We start from the raw sequence: 20,181 nt of genomic DNA, 5'->3' as shown, positions 1-20,181 counted from the left end.
TCAACATATTCAACATCAAGACCCTTCAGGCTAGCCTCACAGTAGATGCGCACACATTCTGGAGTACCTTTTTACTAACATATGTTGCATTCTTTATAATCAAACTTTGTAGCTACTTGAGCTTCTTCACTTGGCAGTTGCTTTAAGGCCTTACCAACCAGAACTTGATCAACATTGCCTAGGAGTGGATGGAAAGGAGTTGTTAGTGTGGAAGCTAGAGAGTGGTACCCATATTGTCAGTTTGTCTTCTTTAATCTCATAATTTCTAGAACTGGAATCTGCTTCAACAGGCTCCGAATTGGAATTATGAAATTCATTGCTCTCACATCCACATGCAGAATCACTAGGTGCAAGGGGATTAATAAATTCCTCAATTTCCAAATTCTGAATCAAGAAATAGCTTTTGTGGTATTAAGACCACAAAAAACACACTTTTCTCAGCAACCAAGCATGAGACAAGGACGAAGGCGGATTGAATCTGAAAGAAGACTTATAGGAATTTGGTGTGCCTCTTCATCAGAATTAATAGAAATAGAGGATTGAATAGCTTTGCTTTACCGAGCGCCTTAGAAAGAGTGAACTTTGTTGATGTATCTGCAATGTTGGTGCTTCCAAATGATGACCTAAGGGCGAATGGAACAAATTCTGCTGAGAGTTCCTCATTCTCATCCAATCCGTCATTGTTAGCCATTGAGCCCATTGCGAAAATCGAAGGGACTGTTTGTACTGGTTTCGAGTCCCTTCTGATATTGCCATGAATGTTGAGGGACAGTCACAAAAGCTATCTCAACTTCTAAAGTCTTGCCATCAGATGACTAAAGTGATAAGACTCAGAGAATGAAATCATCAAGTAAATCACTCTAGACATCTTAATCATGGCTTTTGCATTCCTGGACATAACCCTCCATCACTAAGAAGTGATGCAAAAAAGGAGAATCTCACGTCCTAGACATGATAAAGCTCCATCTTGTTCGCCAGAACCACCGTGAATCATTGAACAGGGTAGAAGCCTTTACTGCTATCACCATTCAGTGCTATTGGTTTTTAACCCTTTCTCAATCAAATATTTGACAATTGCAAAACTGGCTCTGATGGCCTTTAATGCATTAGGCAAAACCCTGAGAATGATTGGACCAATATTTCATGCAGTCCATATCTGCAAAGGACTCTGCATTTCACTTGAGAAAATTCTCAAGAGACCTCCAGGCCATTTCTACATTTCCTCCAGTGCCACTTCTCGCCAGCTGATGAAGCATGTGCAACACAGTCCTCTAGTAGAAGGCACAGGTTTCTATTTCAGTCTCTGACAGCTTTTGGTATGGTTTAATATGGAGCAGAGACTAAAACTAGGCACCAGCAACCTACAAAAATTGATAATATCGAATCCTTGAAATATCAGCATTCGCTTTACTGCACAGATTCTCAAGTTATATGAAAATTCCTGATTATGGAAAACTGTAAGACCTTCCTTTACACTGAGCTCTCACTCTGTTACCAGTCCAGTTGTGAGATTACTCAGGACCAATAATCCCTAAAATTGTTGTATAATCTACAACTGCAACAGTTTCTGGAGATGCCAAGACAAGCTTGGGATTGAAAATATTCGAACTTCTGTTTTCCATGGGTTCCATGTCAAAATCTGGAACTGCCGCAATATTGAATGGAGCCAAGACATACTAAAGACTGAAAATATCTTCATCCCATTTCATTAGTTTCACTGTTGGCAAAGATATATTCAAGCAACAACTCCACACCTGGAAACAACTCTTTTCAAAGTTCAAGTACAGAAGATAAATTAACCTCCCCTCAGATCTTTCCATACTAGAATTGTGATATTTGCAAAGGAGAATTCTTCACGACAATTGCTATCATTCTGCATCATTGCTGAAGAAAATCCCAACCAAAGCATTGATATGTGCATTGAAGACTCCATCACCAACAATGGGCTTTTCTTGGCATCAAGAGAGACAAGCTTACGCATTCAGAATGAAATGGAGTAGTGGTGTCATTAGGCAATGGGAACTTCATTCTGCTACTGTGCAAACTGCCATTAAAAAAAGTGCTTTTGAGTTCTTATGAACAGTCTTGCTCTTTTCAGTCTTGCTTGTTTCAACAACTTCCACTGAAACAGTATCTACCACAGCAACCTTGTCATCACAAACAATGGCTTACTTGTATAGACTCTCACCATTACAAGTTCTTCCTACAAATTCCCCACCAGAGCATCATTCCCAGACATGACTTCATTTGGTGTTGTTACCTTGACGTCCACCACTGCAACTTACTCTCCATTAGTAACACAGGTACGTCCATCCAAGGTTTCCGAATCAGCAAGTCTTATGCCAAGTTGGCATTAGCTGATATGGTCTCCGAGCCACTAGCATTCAAGAGAGTGGTGGACTGAACCATCCCATGTCCATACAAGCACTTCACCGAAAAAAGGTTACAGGAATTTGGCCTATCTAATATAATGCCATCAATGGAATCAATAACCTTGCCAAAATAGTGACACTCCCTCAAAATTTGTGGTCCAGAGCAAGAATAGAGACCACAGATTTTAAAAAGGGGACACATCCAGAGGATCATCATGTCATCAAGGAAGCAACATGACCTTTCCTTCCTTTTTAATAATGACCCAGTAGAAACAGAAGAACCCGAATGATGCAATTGAAGACTTGCTATAAGCCACTGGTTTGAAGGACCATCAGCACTTAGTCATTGAAGGCTAGTAGCATGGCCAAGGTCAAGATATAAATTCAGAAGATCAGAGAATTAGGATTCAACACTCGATCGACATTCCAAATCTTTATTCCCCATGATAGTCTCAACTCTCCCACTCCAAGCATTCCAGAAATTGCTACTTAACAAAGAATGGGTACCAAAAAAAAAGAAAAACGAACACAAGGAAAAAAAAAAAAAAAAAGGAACTCCAGAAAACAAAGTGGAGACAGGAAAAGACTGAATAACCAAACCAAGCCACATTCCATTGTTTTGTCAATGGGCTTGAAAACAGGTGGGGACATCAGAGAACAAGAACACAATTCTTAGATACCAATATTAGTAATAATTCCATGCATCAGCTATTAACAATAGAGATTAAAAAAGACCACAGTGAAAGCCAAAAGAGAGCATGCACATATTTAAACACACTTCAAGTGAGCTGTGTTCTCCCACTCCAAAACCCACCAGAAAACCAGTGAACCTGAGTTCTCCTTCTTCCCTCGAAATCAATGAAAAATTCCTCTCTTTTTCTCTATATCCTCCTCCTTTCTAAATGGTTTTCTCATCTCTCTAAAAACCTGCCCCCTAGAATCCAAAATTTTCCTACTGAAAAATTAGAATCCCCACTTTTTCCTTTTTCTTTGCCGCCTCTGTCCAGATCCTCTCTCTCAAAATGTGGACTGAATCCTTAGCTCCCAAAATCCACCATGCTGAATCCTTACTTACCCAAAATGTCTTCTCTATATAGAAGGGTCAGCCTTGTGTTCAAGCTTCTGCCAACCAAACTCCTCCAAGCCATGCCTAATGGCAGCAGTATATAACTTGGGATGCCGAAATCCTGAATACATTTCTGAACCGAAACCAGTAGGCCAACAGCAAAGCTAAACGTAACTTCAACAGTATATAATAAGAAAAAAAGGGTAGTATCGCTTCAATCTCTTGCGGTTTCTGGAAGATTTCTTTTCTTTATATCAATCAGATATTCAATAATTTTGCTTCTATGTCTCTCTCCTTTCAATCTTGTGGGCTCGATTTTGGATTCTCTGGAATCACCACGAACCTCCTTTCCAATCCCATTTAATGGCCTTTGCAGCTTGCTGCCTCTACTTACATTAGCTCTGGTCTAAACATCCAAAAAATCAGTCATGTGAAGCCATCCAAGAGTAGGCTTGGTGACTTAAGGATTCTTACCTTTGCAGTTTTTTAGTCTTTATGTTTCAGTTTCAAAAAATTATTTAAAACAGACATTGCTTCAATACATTGGAAAGAGGTCCAAGACGGAGCTGCATGTGCACCCCCAAGTGGCTTAAAGATGATCCCATCCTTGGCTTGCTCTGTATGCCACCTCCTGTTTATGTCCAGGAATTCTTGATGGGAGTGAAACTTCATTCAATTCTGCCAGAAATTTCAATCCAAATTCCACCAGATGAGATTCCATGTTTTCATCAAACAATATGTCGCGTAACTCTAAATCACCGTGGGGCGCAGGGTAGTGGTCATGGTGAAGATAGCAAAGTTCCCTTCCAATTTCAATCTCTACTTAGTACTTGGATGCCCAATCCTTTTTCATTCTTATCTTCTCAACTAGATTTCCATCAGGCAAGTGATCATACAAGAGATATGTCACATGCTTGTTACAACAGAAACCCAATAGTCTAATCAGATTCTTATGTCTTGCATTGCCCATTCGGTTTATGAATTCTGACGTAGTCTTCATTCTCTCTACTTCTCATGCAAAATCATTTTAAGTGAAACAACCAAACATAAGGAACGAGAACATGCTAGTAGTTTTACCCTCAGTGAGACCAACCTTACAGTGTACCAAAGTTAGTCTGTAGTGTCTTTTGTGGTATTGATGTGATCAACAAAACCATTTTTAACAAAGTCAGCTTCACCTTAGATCCCAGCTTTCTCAACAAAGGTTTCCCATTAAAGACCTTTCAAGTCTTTATTTGATGGTACAAGCGAGGGCTGCAAATCTTCTGGTACCATTTCAACTTGTGAAGTTTGAGATCCAACCTGTTGAAAAGTCAATATGTAAGTTGCTAAGGGTAATTAAGAAGAGCAAGAGTCAGAAAATATAATTAAAGACATGAATAGGACTTGTCACAATTGTATCTAGAGTTTAGTTGTCAGACATTGCAAGATCATTTAAAGGAAAAGTACATTATGGAGTTAAGATAAAAAGGAGACTCTTGTTGTTTTGTCCACACTGATGTAAATGTGTCTTATAACAAAATTTCAAACCGTAACAACCTTGTTTCAGTTCACTTCTTTGGAAGTAGCTGCTTCTACACTGGCATCTATGTCACTTTATATGCTACATAATTCACTCATGTACAACCAAACTTGTATTCACATAGAAGCAAAACAATATAGTCGATATTACTTACATGATTACTAAAGGGGTGTTTGATAAAAGAACTCATCACTGAAAAGTGAAAAAATAGATAGATTCCACTTTTTAAGTCCTTTCAATAACACAAATTAAACCAATTAATGTTATAAAAAAAACCACCAAAAAACTATTTAATTTGTCTATTAAAAAAGACCTGACAAATCTCTTAAAGCAAAACACCATAAGCGAATTCTAAAAGATTATCTTTATTATTCTATTTTTGTCATTTTCTATAAAGTAAAGATTTTTATCATCTAACTACAATTTATCCTTTTTTGAATTAAAACATTTTTATTATTAATTTTTTGATATAGTAAAATTCACATTCTGAATTAGAAATGTACTCTATCAAGAAAACTTGGTCAACAACCCTTTTTCCACTACCAAGTCCTTTTGCTTAATGTTCCCCCTGAACTTAAACTCTACTGGTTTTCAGATCCAACCTTGTGGATCAACTTTTCAAATGCCCAAGTGTTTTTGCTTTGGCGCACCCTCTAAACTTGATCCACTGCTAAACATCAAAGTTGAATAATAAAATATAATAAACACAAATAAATTTCTTGAAAGAATGCATTAGATAAAAATCTAAGGGTGTCTCCAATTGATAATATATGGAACAAGCATATCCTAACCACCGAAGCCTGATAAGACCTACCTAACTGCATGATAGTAAGTGTAGCTTCCAAAGTTACGTGTTGAAAGTTTCACGTATAAACATGTGGCTCGTTAAGAAGATTTAATTGTTGGAATAATAATAATAAAAAAGTCTCAAATAAACAAACAAAATAAAAGATTATAAAATATAATGAGTGGGGCCTTAAGGCCTCACTCAAATGGTTGGGATGAGAATAGGAAGTTCAAGGTTTTATCAAAAGAGGAGAAACTGTTTTTCTATAGAAAAAAAAAAAAAAAAAAAAAAAAAAAAAAACAAAACAAAAACAAAATGGCATCTTTAACTAGATTTTGAGAAATGAAATTACACTTGAGCTTGTTTGTTCAACTTTGTTTCCATGCTTACAACCTTAACTTAGCATCCCAGATTTCTAAAAGACAATTTTGATGGGATTTTACTTAAGAAATATGAGTTTGTTATGAATTTCCTATTGTTATCACCAATAAGGTTGTCATTTTTCCACTAATTAAAACATAAATTTCGCAGTTCATTCCAAGTCCTACTAATTAAAATCATATTAACAATCTTCTATAAAGTGAACTAACATTTTAGAGAGTACTGATCATTTTTTGAATCTTCTCAAAATCTGAATCAATATTTCCCAGGAGCATCTAAAAAAGGTTGTGCTTGTCCAAGACTCATATTTTTCATTAATTTAAACTCCATAAGAAGAATTTTCATGCTCTTCTATGCTTAACTTAATCATGGCAATCAATAATACTGAAGGGCCTCAAACATGAGTTGAATCTATTTAGAAAGGTACAAGTTACACTCCAAAAGGAAGAGCAACTGGTATTAAGACGTTAATCCAGGATGCATCTTTCCTTTAAAAAATTGAATATTACAAGATTTAGCACCAACCTATCTAACAAGAATTGATTGTACTCACTCAAACATATTCACTGCTTTAGTGCTTCAGGCTTTTGCTATAAACTCATAGTAATCACATTTAGCATAAACTACTTATTAGTTGATAATGTAAAAAACATAAAATTCAGCTACTGAATCCATCAAAAAGTGAATTTCAAGCATAATTAATCTACAAAATGATGAAATAATCAAGAAACAACAGTGTTATTTTGTTATTGCATTCTAATGAGCTGATGCATGAAAACACATTCAACTCCAAACATTAGCTATGCTACAGACATATTTTATGATATATCTTTAATTATTTGCTCAATAATCACCACACCAAAAAATGAAGACTGTTCATTGATGAAAAATTAATCAAGAATGCACTGGTTAGAACATAATTTAATCAATCAACATTTTCCACTACATAAACAAGTAAAAATGGGTATAAAAACTCCTCCCAAAACCAAATGAGAACTCTAATATTCATCATTAAGCATACTCACTGGTGAACTCCTCAAATGAACCCACATTTTACCACAGAAAAAATTATTCTTGAAGATAAGTCTTGAGTGTCAAGTTTATGGACTTCAGTAGTACAGATATTGCTCATACATATAAAGTGGAGGTTCTCCATTTGGCATTACCTATTTCCATGGTAAGTGAAACCCCATTGAACTATCCAAGTCCTTAATAGTTCTTAAATTAAGATTAAAATTGTCCATTTGAAGATATAGACACATTAATCTATAGCAACCAATGAATCAAAGTTAATTCAAATCTTCCAAATTAGTCATCATAACTCATAAATCATAACCTTCATGTAAAAAAAAATGAAAATTACCACCAGAAGCTACATGCTATCCACAAGGTCAAAATGACAAACTAGAGGAACCAATAGTTCAAGTAAATGCACAAATGAAGACTCATTTATATCTTCCATCTCAAAATTGCTTTTTAACTCAAACAAAGTTTTGAATTTATTTTCAAGATGTCTACAATATCATACAATCGCTGGAACAATTTTGGAAACGTCATAAATAGGTCAAATCGAATTTTCCTTTTAGAGATGCAGTAAATTGAACAAGCTAACAATAAAAGGTTTTTGAAAAATGATTTTAAGTAGGAGTTTCACCAATTCCTCAATTGATATACACAAATCTAGCCTAGAATTATCCCATTTATTTGGGACAACAAGTTTGGATTCATAATCCTTTCAAAATCAGAATTTTTATTGAAAACTAAGAAAGATGCAAACCTTAAGAAAATGAGATTTCGATTCTAAGGACTTTAAATGAGTTTTTGAAATACATTTTAATGAGGACATTTTGAGAAAAGGTTTAAGGAAAGGAATTATTTGTAAACAACAATACACAAGGATCAAACATAGGCAACCCAACGGAAAATAGAATTTCAAAGTAAAATTTTTAACAACCAACCAACCAATATGGTGAGTAGGGGCCAACCTTCATGAGTTTCCAATGGCCTCAGAAAAATCAAATTAAACTAAGGATCATTAAAGCAATGGGCAAAGTATTTTAGATTAAACAAACTAACAAGATGTTGATTCATGAACTAACCACTAGGATTCTAAAAGCATGTAAACTGAAATAAGGCCAACAAAAAACTAACATAAGACTAATGAAACACATAAGTATGGGAATATAATTATGTAAATATAGAAACATGAACATACAAAACTTTCTAATTAAACTAATTAAGGATTAATTAAAAACTAAAATTAGCAATTCTAGAACATGGGCAAGACAACACAAGAATTAACTAAAATATTGAATAGCATATGAGCTAAACTATGATCAATCAAGAATTAAAACTAACAAGCTTAAACACATGGAAATGGTAACATGAGATCAATTAAAATAAATTAACTAGAATTCTGAAAAACACTCAAACTAAATATGATGAATAAAAAAAACTAAAGTTTAACAAACTTGAAAATATGAAAACAATAATGTGTGATTAACTAAATTGATTAACTAAAATTCCACAAAACTCAAACTAAATATTGATGGATCAAAATTAAAATTAGCGAACTTGAAAGCATCCAAACAATAACACAAGGTTAACTAAATTAATTAAATATAATTCTAAGCATACAAAATTAATATTGATTCACGAATTAAAAACAATAAACTTGGAACATGAAAATAATAGCATGAAATCAAATAAACTAATACTAAAATTCTAAAAAAAACACATAAGCTACATAAGATGGATCATCACTAGAATTAACCATTTTCTAAAACAAGAATACCATAATATGGGATCAATCAATAATTAGACAATCACCAAACTAGAAATTATAAACTGAATTATGAAATCCTAAAAAAAATTGAATAACTAACAATTAAGAATTATAAAATGAATAGTGAGATCATAAAAGTTTAAGTTGTCACTTCTCATTGGCTTATTAACTTTAAAACTCAAAACATCACATTTATCAACTTTAAAGCACTAACATGCACATGCACATAACCACACATATCATACTCCTTGGATTTATTAATTTAAAAACCTAAAACACTAACATTCACATGTACCAGGCCACACATCATACTGCTTTGATTTATTAATTTTAAAAGCCTAAAACACTAGTATTCACATGCACATGGCACGAACATCATATTCTTTCATCTATTAATTTAGAAACCTAAACACTAATATTTACATGCACATGACATTTGAAGGATTTGAATGAGGAAAACAAAAATGGGAACATGTGGAGGGCTATGATTACTGATTACAGGAGGACGTGGATATGTTGCCCCCCCCCCCCCCCCCCCCCCCCCCGGAAAAACCTAGAAGGACCAGGACACACTGCCCTCAAAATAATACAGGACCTTTATATGTGGTGCCAAAAATGGCCCATTTCTGTTTGAACAACTGAGGATGAGATCTCATGGGAAAAGTTCTATATCATTGGAAGAAAAAGGAAACATATAAATAAAAGGATAAAAAAAAAAAGGGACAAAAATAGGAATTACAGATTCATAATTACAAAAGAGAAAACCGACCTTGACTGTCCAGGAACCAAATTTTAGATTCTAATGCCATCTAATGAGATATCCTTTTCTGACAGCATCTTCAGTTTCTGCAAAAAAAAAAAAATAAAGGAAATAAAAAAAAAACATGAATATACTTGCTGTTGGTAAAATAAGAAGGGGAAAGAATGATGTTTGCAGTCCTTGACTGTCCTCTAGGTCAGAGTCATGCTTTCAAAAGCTCCAACAAGAAAACAAAATCCTGGCCTGCAGAAAAATTTGATCCTGCACAAGTTGAGGACAACTAGGTATACTGATAGGCCATCTTCTTGTTTTAAATGAGAACAACTTGGGGCCTGTTTGGATTATCCTCTGAGAAGCCAAAAACTCTTTTTTTAAGACTTGATAAAAGCTTCTACACTCATTTGGCTAATTTTATTAGAACAGCCTATGGCTTAGAAAAAAAGTATGAAATTACAACACCAATACTGCTCAGTTTCCAGCTAAAGAGAAAAACAAAAAACTATCTCAAGTGGGCTCCCAGAGTGCTAATGAATAATACAATTCATTATCTTCTAGTGCTTGCCATCAAAGAGGAGGATGATGAATTTCAGATGTTCACTACTACTATGATGATTTAAAAATTGTGAAGACAAATGAAAATGATGAGTGACAATGAGATGGCATCTACTCTATTGGATATTTTAGAAAGGTGGGTGAATAATGTACGTCTACACTATTTTTGTATATGGTGAAATTTTTTAGAACTTTCCATGTGCAAACAAATGGAGTACTAGTGAAATAGAAGACTCATTGATCAGAAACTATAGCATGTGTCATTTGAATTGGTGAATTTGTAGTTCATAAGAGCACTGATAGGCTAATGAATTATTGAAACTACTTGAAGAAATTTGTGGTCTTTCTTTTGGGCATAGTCTTGAAGCTGAAAGATTAGACATGGAGCAGACTCACCCTTCATCATCAACCAATACAAATATATCATACATGATGGGGTTAGGATTGAAGAAATTGATCCTCTTTATCAAGCTAGAGGATGAGTAATTTCAAATTGTAGGAGCATGATATAATCATCTTTCAAGATTTTCTTTCAAAAATCAGGCCATTGGATTTACTGCAAATAATTACACCTGAACTTGAGGACAAGGTATTTCAAAATCCAGGGGGGAATTGATGTATTGGCCTATCACCATATCACTGCAACATCATCCTAATATGGACATCTAGGGGGAAAACTTGGGATTGACTGTCTTTGGTAACCATTTACCAGAACTTGCAAAGTGGCTATTTGTTCAAAGTTTCTTTTACTATTGGTTTGGAATTCCTAGTATTGATTTTTTTGCTTTGTATGTAGTGCCTGACAAGTTGTTTGTGTTCTTGTGGTTTGGAATTGTAATTTTATTGTCTTGAAAATACTAGCATTTTAAAGGAGATGGAGGCTCTAGAATCAATGCTTCAAACTATTTGTTTTTCAACCAAAATGTAATGTCTTTTGTGCCCCTGATTTTCGTTTATCACCAACAAGGAAAAGGAAAAGAAATAGATAAATAAGCAGTTATTTACCGTAATAAATTGTGGAGGATCATCAATACTAGAGGAGCCTAGGACAACTTCCCTCCTCAGTTTGGCTGTGAGCTTGTGACAAACCCGCAGCTAGACAACAGCAACAACAAAATAATGCAAAAAAAAAAAAAGGAAAGACGAGAAAACCATCAGGTTGCCTATCAAGGGAAAAAAAGGGGGAAAAAAACATCTGGTAAGGCCAAGATGCAGGTGATGGTAAAGAAAGTTCTTGAGAATTTTACCTCAGATCGCGTTGCTCCTCCAATGATAAAGACAAAAATTCGCTGCCCCATATTCTTGAAATCCACAGACACATTCTTCAAAACTGAGTCACTGTAAAAAAGACAGAAGAAGCAAGTAATAAGAACTTGTTAATTGTATGCAAAAATATACTTGAATATCTAGGCTTTGATCAGCAATCAAATTTTGATAGTACATATTATATTATAATGGATCACACCGTATAAGTTCAACAATGTAGAAAAAATTAGATAAACCAAATTGTTCAAATATGGTACAGGAAGATGAAATCCAAAAGCTGGATAAGTCTGTAAATGGAAGTCATGTACAGAATAGATCAATCCAGTACATGAGAAATTAAGAGAACTGTGAGAGTACCTTGAACATCCATCATCAGAAACACGAGAACGTGCCCAAGTTGCAGTTCGTCTTGATTTTACTGGCTGAGAAGCTGGAGCTTGATTCGTCCGTGCAGATGCACCATCAGTGCTCCGTGGGACAGGTGGACTTGGTTCATTCATACACAGATATTCATTCTTGGGTAATTCACCTTTATTGAGTTTTTCAATCAGCTCCTGATAAATGACACAGCATGTAACTTACTACCACCCATTTAACTCATAGCATATTAAGAGAAGTAGTTATCTGGATAAGTAAAATAAGAGAGTAACTTTTCCTTGCTTTAGTCACAACAGACAAAGTGACATTGTTATATAAATTAACTTCACAGGCAGACAGGGGACATTATTTTGCTCTGAGATTAGTAAGAAGTGCCTTTACAAAATAACTGCCTACATAGCAACAGTCAACCCAGTAAAAAGAAAAACATTTCATATTTCACCCAACAAACTATTGATTGATCTTCTTGTACAAATTATGTCTAAAAGAATGTTTAATGAACATATATATATTTTCAAATAATTCAAGCAGGGTAGAGCAACGAATGACACTAATGAAAATAGGCAATGCTACTCTGTATCTGAACAGTCCATATACTGGCAGCCACAGATACTTCAAAAGGATTACCACATGCTAAGGTTTAATTTTAAAAAACAACTCTCACTGTTTCAGAAGGATGGTCTTGGTTAGAAAAAAAACTATTAAACTTGCTTACATAATGTCATTGCTATCAGCACTTACTCCTAATTTTCAAGGTGTTGCAGGAACAAATGTGAAGAATCTTGCATGATCTTAAATCATACCTCTATCATGGGATAAAATCGTGATAACTGCCACGTTTTCTCTTCAGTGGTTCGATCTTTTCTAGCCGCATTCTTTACCTAATAATCAAGCAAGAACATCAAGAAACTATTAAACCTTAGGTTGGTGGGCAAGAATCATGTAAGAAGAAAGCTGTAAGGATCTTCAATGAGCATTACAATCACTATATTTATTTACCTTCTGACCATAAAACTTAAGTGAGAAACCCCCACTGGACTTCTTCTTGGTAGCCGATGATCCCTCAAGCAGTCTCATGTTATTCACAACTTTCATATCCTCGGGTGATAATCTTGCTAACTGATGAAAAAGATCAATGAACATGACGATGTGAAAGTTTGGTAAAGGTGAGCAGTCATCAATACTTCATAATAATCTAAAAAGAGCTGCATCAAAACACAAATACACTAGTAAAAAAAAGGCTGAAATTCCTAAAAAACCCAAGACAGGAATTCTAGTTTCAGAAATTGTACCTCGTTAGGCACTGTGTGCATGTAAAAAGGATGCCAACAGTTTTGAATTACACATAATTTTTATCAAATCTCTTGTGTCAAACACTCAATTACTAATTAGAAAAAACAAATCATAAAATTATGATGTATCAGTTTGTTGATGTAAAAACCTCCAGCTCTTGCCTCTCACACAAATGATATAGCATGAAAGATTTTAACATATTAATGTGTGAAATCATCTTTGTGGATTAAGGAGGAAAGCAAGCAAGTGTATGTCCATCCTCTGCAAGCCTGATGCTGACATCTATCCTTGCTTGGGAAAGAAAAACATTAGGAAAATTCAGGTATCAAACAGAGCCGATCAATTGAATTAAGCCCAAACATTTTTTTAGAGCGCCATTGATCCTTCTTTGTTTAACAGATGGCATTTAACACGCTCTTTCGGCATTTCCCCTTGCAACTAGTTTAGTCAATGATAAGAGAAGTGAAAAAGGATAATGTGAAATTCCACATAAAGAAAGCAGGAATTGGAGTTCACTTGTACCTGCATTAGCTTTAAACCTTTGTCACCTTCAAACTTCTCAGGATAAACGGAAGCATATATCATCAACAGACGCAATTTATTTTCAGAAGTAGCATCCTGCATAAGTGAAACAAATTTTAAATAAAAAAGTAGACATTACCCAATATGGTGCATTAGTTCATTTCCAAACAAAATTATTTTAAATAAAAAATGGACATTACTTAGAAATATGGTGCATCAGTTCCTATGCAGACAAAAATCTTTAGCATATCACCTGCTTTGTCCTTAAAAGTTTATCACTTCCTTTGCTCCTACATCTCCAAAGACAAGATCCTGCTCCAGTTGCCCAAGGTCTCGAAGTCCCATCTCTCGTATAGTTCTGTTGATTTTACCAGCAATCTGCATTGCCATGATCAAGTGGGACAATAAACACAAAGACTTGTCTTGGAACACTCATTTTGTCCATGTTAATACTACTTCTCTCTTAACATCATCATTTAATTACTTCTGCTTGTATCTGCAGATAGAACCACTGGATGATCCCGTATATCCTCTCTTGGCTATTAAACAATTAAGAAAGAATTCCTTCAGTTCTTTTATTTTCTTTGTTTCCTATTTCTGTTGCAACAATTTTTGAATTTATAGTCATTATTGTGCTAGAAAATCAGAAATTCCTTAAACTTAAAAAGAAATTACGCAATAGTTGATAAGGTTTCTTGTTATTTCCTGTTCTTTTACTAAAGAAAAAAAACTCCTTTGCACAAAGATCTTGTAATTATAATTTACAATCATAATTATGCACATAACTTAAAAGTCCTTAAATGCCTCAGAATCCAATAAATCACTTTGTATTTAAATGACAAAAATGCTTGAAGTTTTCTCTTGGAAATGAATTTCTAGCCCATTCATCAACAGAAATACAACACTAATAGAAAGAAAAAATCAACCTCAACATGGAGAGAAAGCTTCTCCATTTGTTCACTATACTGTGGCAAAGCTTGAACCATTTTCTGCAAGTCTCGTGTAGATAATTCGTTACTGTCTCTGCATATTAAAAAACTAATTTGAGAAGTGTATATCATAGTAGATATTACATCATTTGATGCACTTCTATTCAAATTGCAATTTATAAAGACATAACATGCCAAACTTGTTTGAAAAATTCCATGTATTTGTGATATATCTTGAATTATTGTGTGTGAAAGAGAGCCTCTGAATTATCATAAGAAACACCAAGCAGCCTCATTTCCACATTCACAAATTCATACAAAATGTTCTAAATCCTTGTCGATAAAACAGTCTCCCATAGAGAATTAGGGGAAAAGATGAAAAGGGAAACTATCCTAAATGACTAATTTCTCATTGTAGTTCTCATTCCATTGCCATGATGATACATATTTTAAATTAATGGGACTGTGCTTTCCAAAATGATGACAATTACAAAGTGGTCAATCAGGTAGACATACCTGTATTAGCAACATATCATCATATTGTGTTGCCAAGTTAGAGTGTTAAGAATGGAGAAAGAAGTTATACATAGTAGCCAGCAGGTGTAGTGAATGATAATACCATATTAAGTGATCCTTAACAGGAAAATACCTCTGAAATTTGATCACATGATGACAAAAGCAAACATGTTTCAAAAAGATATAGATAGATGCCAAAGCTAACCTCTGATGGAGTTGTGCAGCTTTGTTCTTTGAGACAAAGTTGGTCATTTTATCATGCAACCGTTCACTAGCCTGACATGCCAATTAGTGGAACAAGTACTTACAATAATCATGTATCCCAGTGAAGAAAGACATATATAAATGAATGAGACATACATCGGCAATATGTACATGGAGGAGCTCGAGCCAGACAGGATCATGATCTTCTAAAAGGACCTCCTTTTTCTCAGGTTCACCCCCTGTTTTGCTAGGAATCTAATATATGTTTGAGTATCCTCCAGCAAAAGTTCTTCAAGTGATATTTAACATACAAAACCATGAAAACAAAAATAACAAAAAGATGTACCTCGTGTACATATTTATTTCCATCCATATCCAGTAAATCATGGCACATGGCATCATAGGTCCATTCATGTATGACAGGAGCTATCTAAACATGCAAAATCATCATATTCAATAAATCTAACTGAGAAAATATGGCAATAAATTCACAACAGGAAAATAGATAATAACCTGATCTATAGATCTATCCAAGATAAGGAGCTCGCATGTTCCAGTCTGGGGAAAGTTGGGAATAGTAGATTTATATTTTTCAAGGGAGTTCCAAACAGCAGCAGCAAGCTTTGTAGGAACCAAGTCACGAAATGTTGCCACTGCAGATCCATCAAGGGTCTTGGCAGCACGATATCGTACTAAGAGAAGCTCCTGAATATATGCAAACACATACATAAGTTAGAATTAATACTTAATTTATTAGAAACCATACTAGTTACAAATTTTTTATGGTGCAGTTTGCACCAATAGTATAATGACACCTTATGGGAAAGGGACCAGTAATATCAATTCCATATGTCAGTATATAAAATCCCAAGGCTTCAACCTTTCAGCAAGAAGGCCTAAATGCCCTAGGAATGAGGGTTGGGTTACCTGCTAACCGCATATATATACCTAATACCTTAAATTCTTGGGCTAAATTAGCAGTTTAAAAGGATATCAAAGTCTTGGTTTCTAGAGATCTAGAAATTGAGTCTTCCCCTCTATTTAATTCCCCTTATGTTTGTCTGCTCTATTGTTTGCTTCTCCATATACAGGTTGAGGCCACATGAGATAAGAGGTGTTAGCCTTATATACAGGCTTTTTACCTAATAGATTCATTTTTTGGGTGTAGTGATCTAACATGTAGCCGATCACACTAAAAGATAGTACTCCCAAATTTTATTGCCTTCAATCCTTAAGATATGCATGACCCTGGCTAGAGATGAATGACAAAAGTTGCAAATTAGGGGGAAAAAGAAAAATAAATAAAATTTTTAACTGACCCAAATTGTTGAACATGGATTTATGGACTGGATAACTCTATCACCAATTAACATGAGCTTTGGTGACTATGGTAGGCATGACTTATTATTCAATCAATGGCGAACTTCAAAACATGTAGATCCACTAGAAAGTTGTTGAAGTCCATTTTGGCAAAGGCAGCAATTGGAAAGAAAAAAATTCAGGCAACCCAGATAATTGGAGTAAGGCTTTATAGCTGGGGCAGCTCTATCTCGAACCAACTTAATATTTTGTGACCATGACAGGCATGACTCATATATTTAATCTAATGGTGAGTTTTGCAAAATGTTGGTCTTCAAAAAGATATTGAATGTCCATTTGTGCACAAACTAAAATAAAACTCTAATTTGAAGCACAAAAGCTAAAATCAAACTCTAATTTAAAGCACTATATGGATGGGACAACTCAGTTGAATCAATGTGTTGCTTGGAAAGCACAATAAACAAAAGAAGCTTGCTTGATCCAACAAGGTTTTAAATGAATAAGAATAAGAAGTTATATAAATGAGAATTTCCATTCTAGTCATCTTAATCATGGATAGCAATAGGAAAAAAAAGGGATTTCCACTCCGAGTTAAATAATTGCTGGTTCAACCATTATCATTATTTTTTTATATTCAAAGGTTTTTCTTAGCCATAGTAAACATATAGAATATGGAAATCAAATTCTATCTTTACCTAAAAATATATCTGAATTTCCTGTTCAGATAAGCCTTAAAAATCTACAGATATCTTGAAAAGGAAGGAAATATGAAAAAATTTTAGAGTTGTAAAGAAGCAAACAGAAGCAGAATATGATGTTTGATAAATTCAAGGCCTGCATTTAATGAAGACAAATTGAATTGCATAAATCATGCTAGGATTTAGTTGGCTGAGTTGTGTTTTATAAGAAGGGGTATTCAGATTCCTTGAAGTTCAATCCAAATTATAAGATTTGGACTTTCAGTGAATGAATTTAACAGCTCAGTTGCATAGAGTATAAAGCTACCAGTCAAATTATAATAAGAAAGAGGAACATCACGAGAAAGTAAACCAAAGAAAGATAGAATGCTTCCCACAAATATGCAAAACAGCAAAAGATAAGGCCTGAATCAAATGGAATAGACGGAGTAGGATTTAATAAATGGTTTAAACAATTGGATCAGCCTGTAATGGGGAAAGAATCTTTAATTGGAAGTGAATTAATGAGTCTTAAGGAATTCAAACCCAATAAAACAAGGTGCTCACAGCAATTCACATGCAAATTCGGCTTGTGACAATAAAAGCATAGTACGATGTAGCATTGGAATGTGGTTCCTAGCTGCTGGTAGTCATTCAAGTAGCAAAACCAGGATGATCCCCATCCAACTAGTAACAAGCAAAGTCATATATTCAAGCGATCAAGAGAAGATGAACAATATGGTGTTCAGTAAAATATGCATATTGCCTTTTGCTGCTTTGGTAATTCAGTAATTGAAAAATTGAGCAAAACACATGAACCAGAACCAGAAAGTCTTCTCCTGCAATTTGGTTTTGGATTTATGCACAGAATTATGACTTGACACCAAATTCCTAGAGTTGGCATCTAGAGTTGGCAGTGGGGGAAACTTTCCCTAGTGGTTATGCAATTCAAAAAAATATCTCTATGAATCAAAATTCTAGAGTATTATATTCATACCTTTAGCGAAGCAAAAATAGTGGATATTCGGGTGGCCATTGTGTTCAAACAATTATCAAATTTGTGAGTATTCTCCATATTTTCCCCTAGGAGCTCCTCCAGTGCTCCTTTCATGATCAGTAATAAAAGCCTGGATTAAGAAAATGCTAAATCTTAAGAAAAAAATCCCAAATGCTAGAATACTAATCCGTACATTTTCAAAACCCTGTATTCTTAAGGAAAAAAGTACCCTAGACAGTTAATGAAGGGCCATGTCTTCATGTTCCTTAGTTCATATGGCTTCTAACTTTGTTCTGGGGAGAAAATTTCAGGGAGTTTCACATTTCAATGGAGAGCATTTGTTGACATGCCACATTAATCTGGAGTGAGTCTCGAGAGTGTCAATTCAAAGTTTTACTTCCAACAAGTAGATTTCATGGACCCTTTTAAGTTCAAAGTATTTTCTTAGTGGGATACCTTACCAAACTCCTACTGTAATGGGCACACTACAAGCAAGTAGCAACCTGATTTGGAGGGTATTAGAGAACATTGCACCATTACGGTTGTTAGGGCGAACAGGAGTTTCCCATAATTCCTTATGACAGTATCATTCTGCAATGTATTTTTTCAGAAGTGAACTCAATGAAATTAACCATTTCTCTGTTATGAAAATTGTCCTAATTTCCAACAAGACAAACCAAAAAGCTAATAGTTTGATTGTTATTACATAAGAATTGGGTACAGGTAGTTACTTGTTTCACAAATATAACCCTCCTCCTTAAAGGTGTTTCTATCTGTATCATAGAAAAATAACAAAGCCTTCAAGAATAGTAATGTTTGAAAAACATTGGAATCTCTAAGTCAGGGAATAGTGGACCTACATATTGCCCTGGTAACTCATATGGAGCATATTAATTGTCATAGCATGAACAAAAAATGGAATAACATACGGTACCATCAAATACCTGACTGTCTACGGGAAAGTACTCCAAATTCATCTGGATGTTACCAAGCAAACAAGAAGAATGTCACAAATAGAAAAAAAAAAAAATCTCAAAACTGGAAATTGATAAACTATTTAATATACAAGAATCTTTACAAGAAAAATGATATTTTTTAACCTCTCTTAATGCACCTATGCGGGGTAGAACACTTGTATCACTCTTAATGTGATTAACCAGATCTTTTGGAATAGGGGAACTGAAGAATACAAATGCTCTGAAACCAAAGATTAGAATGGTTGAGAAATGACCAAAACAAAAGAGTTTTCTATCAATTCATAACAATACTTGCTAGAGAGTTCTAGAAGATGAAAAGCTAGAATCCTTCACACACTTCTTGTATAAAGGCACCCTTCTCGACATGTCAGACAAGAACATGACAACACTGCATGTTAAGCAAGAAACAGAAGTTAAATACATTTCCACAACATTCTGTCGCAGTTGTTTAACGTGAAGGGGACACAGTAGGAAGAGAAGTGAAAATAAAAACAGAAATGAGAGCCTAATCTCAAATTTAGGAACCCTTGTTGGTGCACTCACATTGGAATTAAAACAATCAATTTCTGATAGGCATATCAACTGTACTGAGAAATCATTACATCTTCTGACAACTGAAACAATAAAGTATTAACCAGTAGTATTTTGCAAAAGGTTTATAGAGTCAACAGCTGAAAAGACATAACAAAATAAAGGAAGGGGGATTTAATGATGGCCTAGAAGGAAGGTGGGGGGATTCTACTAAAATCCTAAAAAAATAACAAGAATGACTAGATTTGAATCCACATAAAAAATACTGAGAAGAAACAGTTTTCTTTGAACCATGGAAATTTTAGACTCCATTTAGGTCCTGAACAGTTTGAGAGAAAGTGCAAGA

General features: G+C 34.5%; 1 pseudogene; it reads right to left on the bottom strand.

Moving 5' to 3' along the window:
• Positions 1-4,400: 4,400 nt before the first annotated feature.
• LOC117931800 lies at positions 4,401-19,499 on the bottom strand (annotated as a pseudogene).
• Positions 19,500-20,181: the final 682 nt, after the last annotated feature.

The sequence above is a fragment of the Vitis riparia genome, chromosome 15 (assembly GCF_004353265.1).
Source record: "Vitis riparia cultivar Riparia Gloire de Montpellier isolate 1030 chromosome 15, EGFV_Vit.rip_1.0, whole genome shotgun sequence".
NCBI classification, from domain to species: domain Eukaryota; kingdom Viridiplantae; phylum Streptophyta; class Magnoliopsida; order Vitales; family Vitaceae; genus Vitis; species Vitis riparia.
Note: the sequence above shows the minus strand (reverse complement) of the source record. Positions and strands in the feature narration are given on the sequence as shown.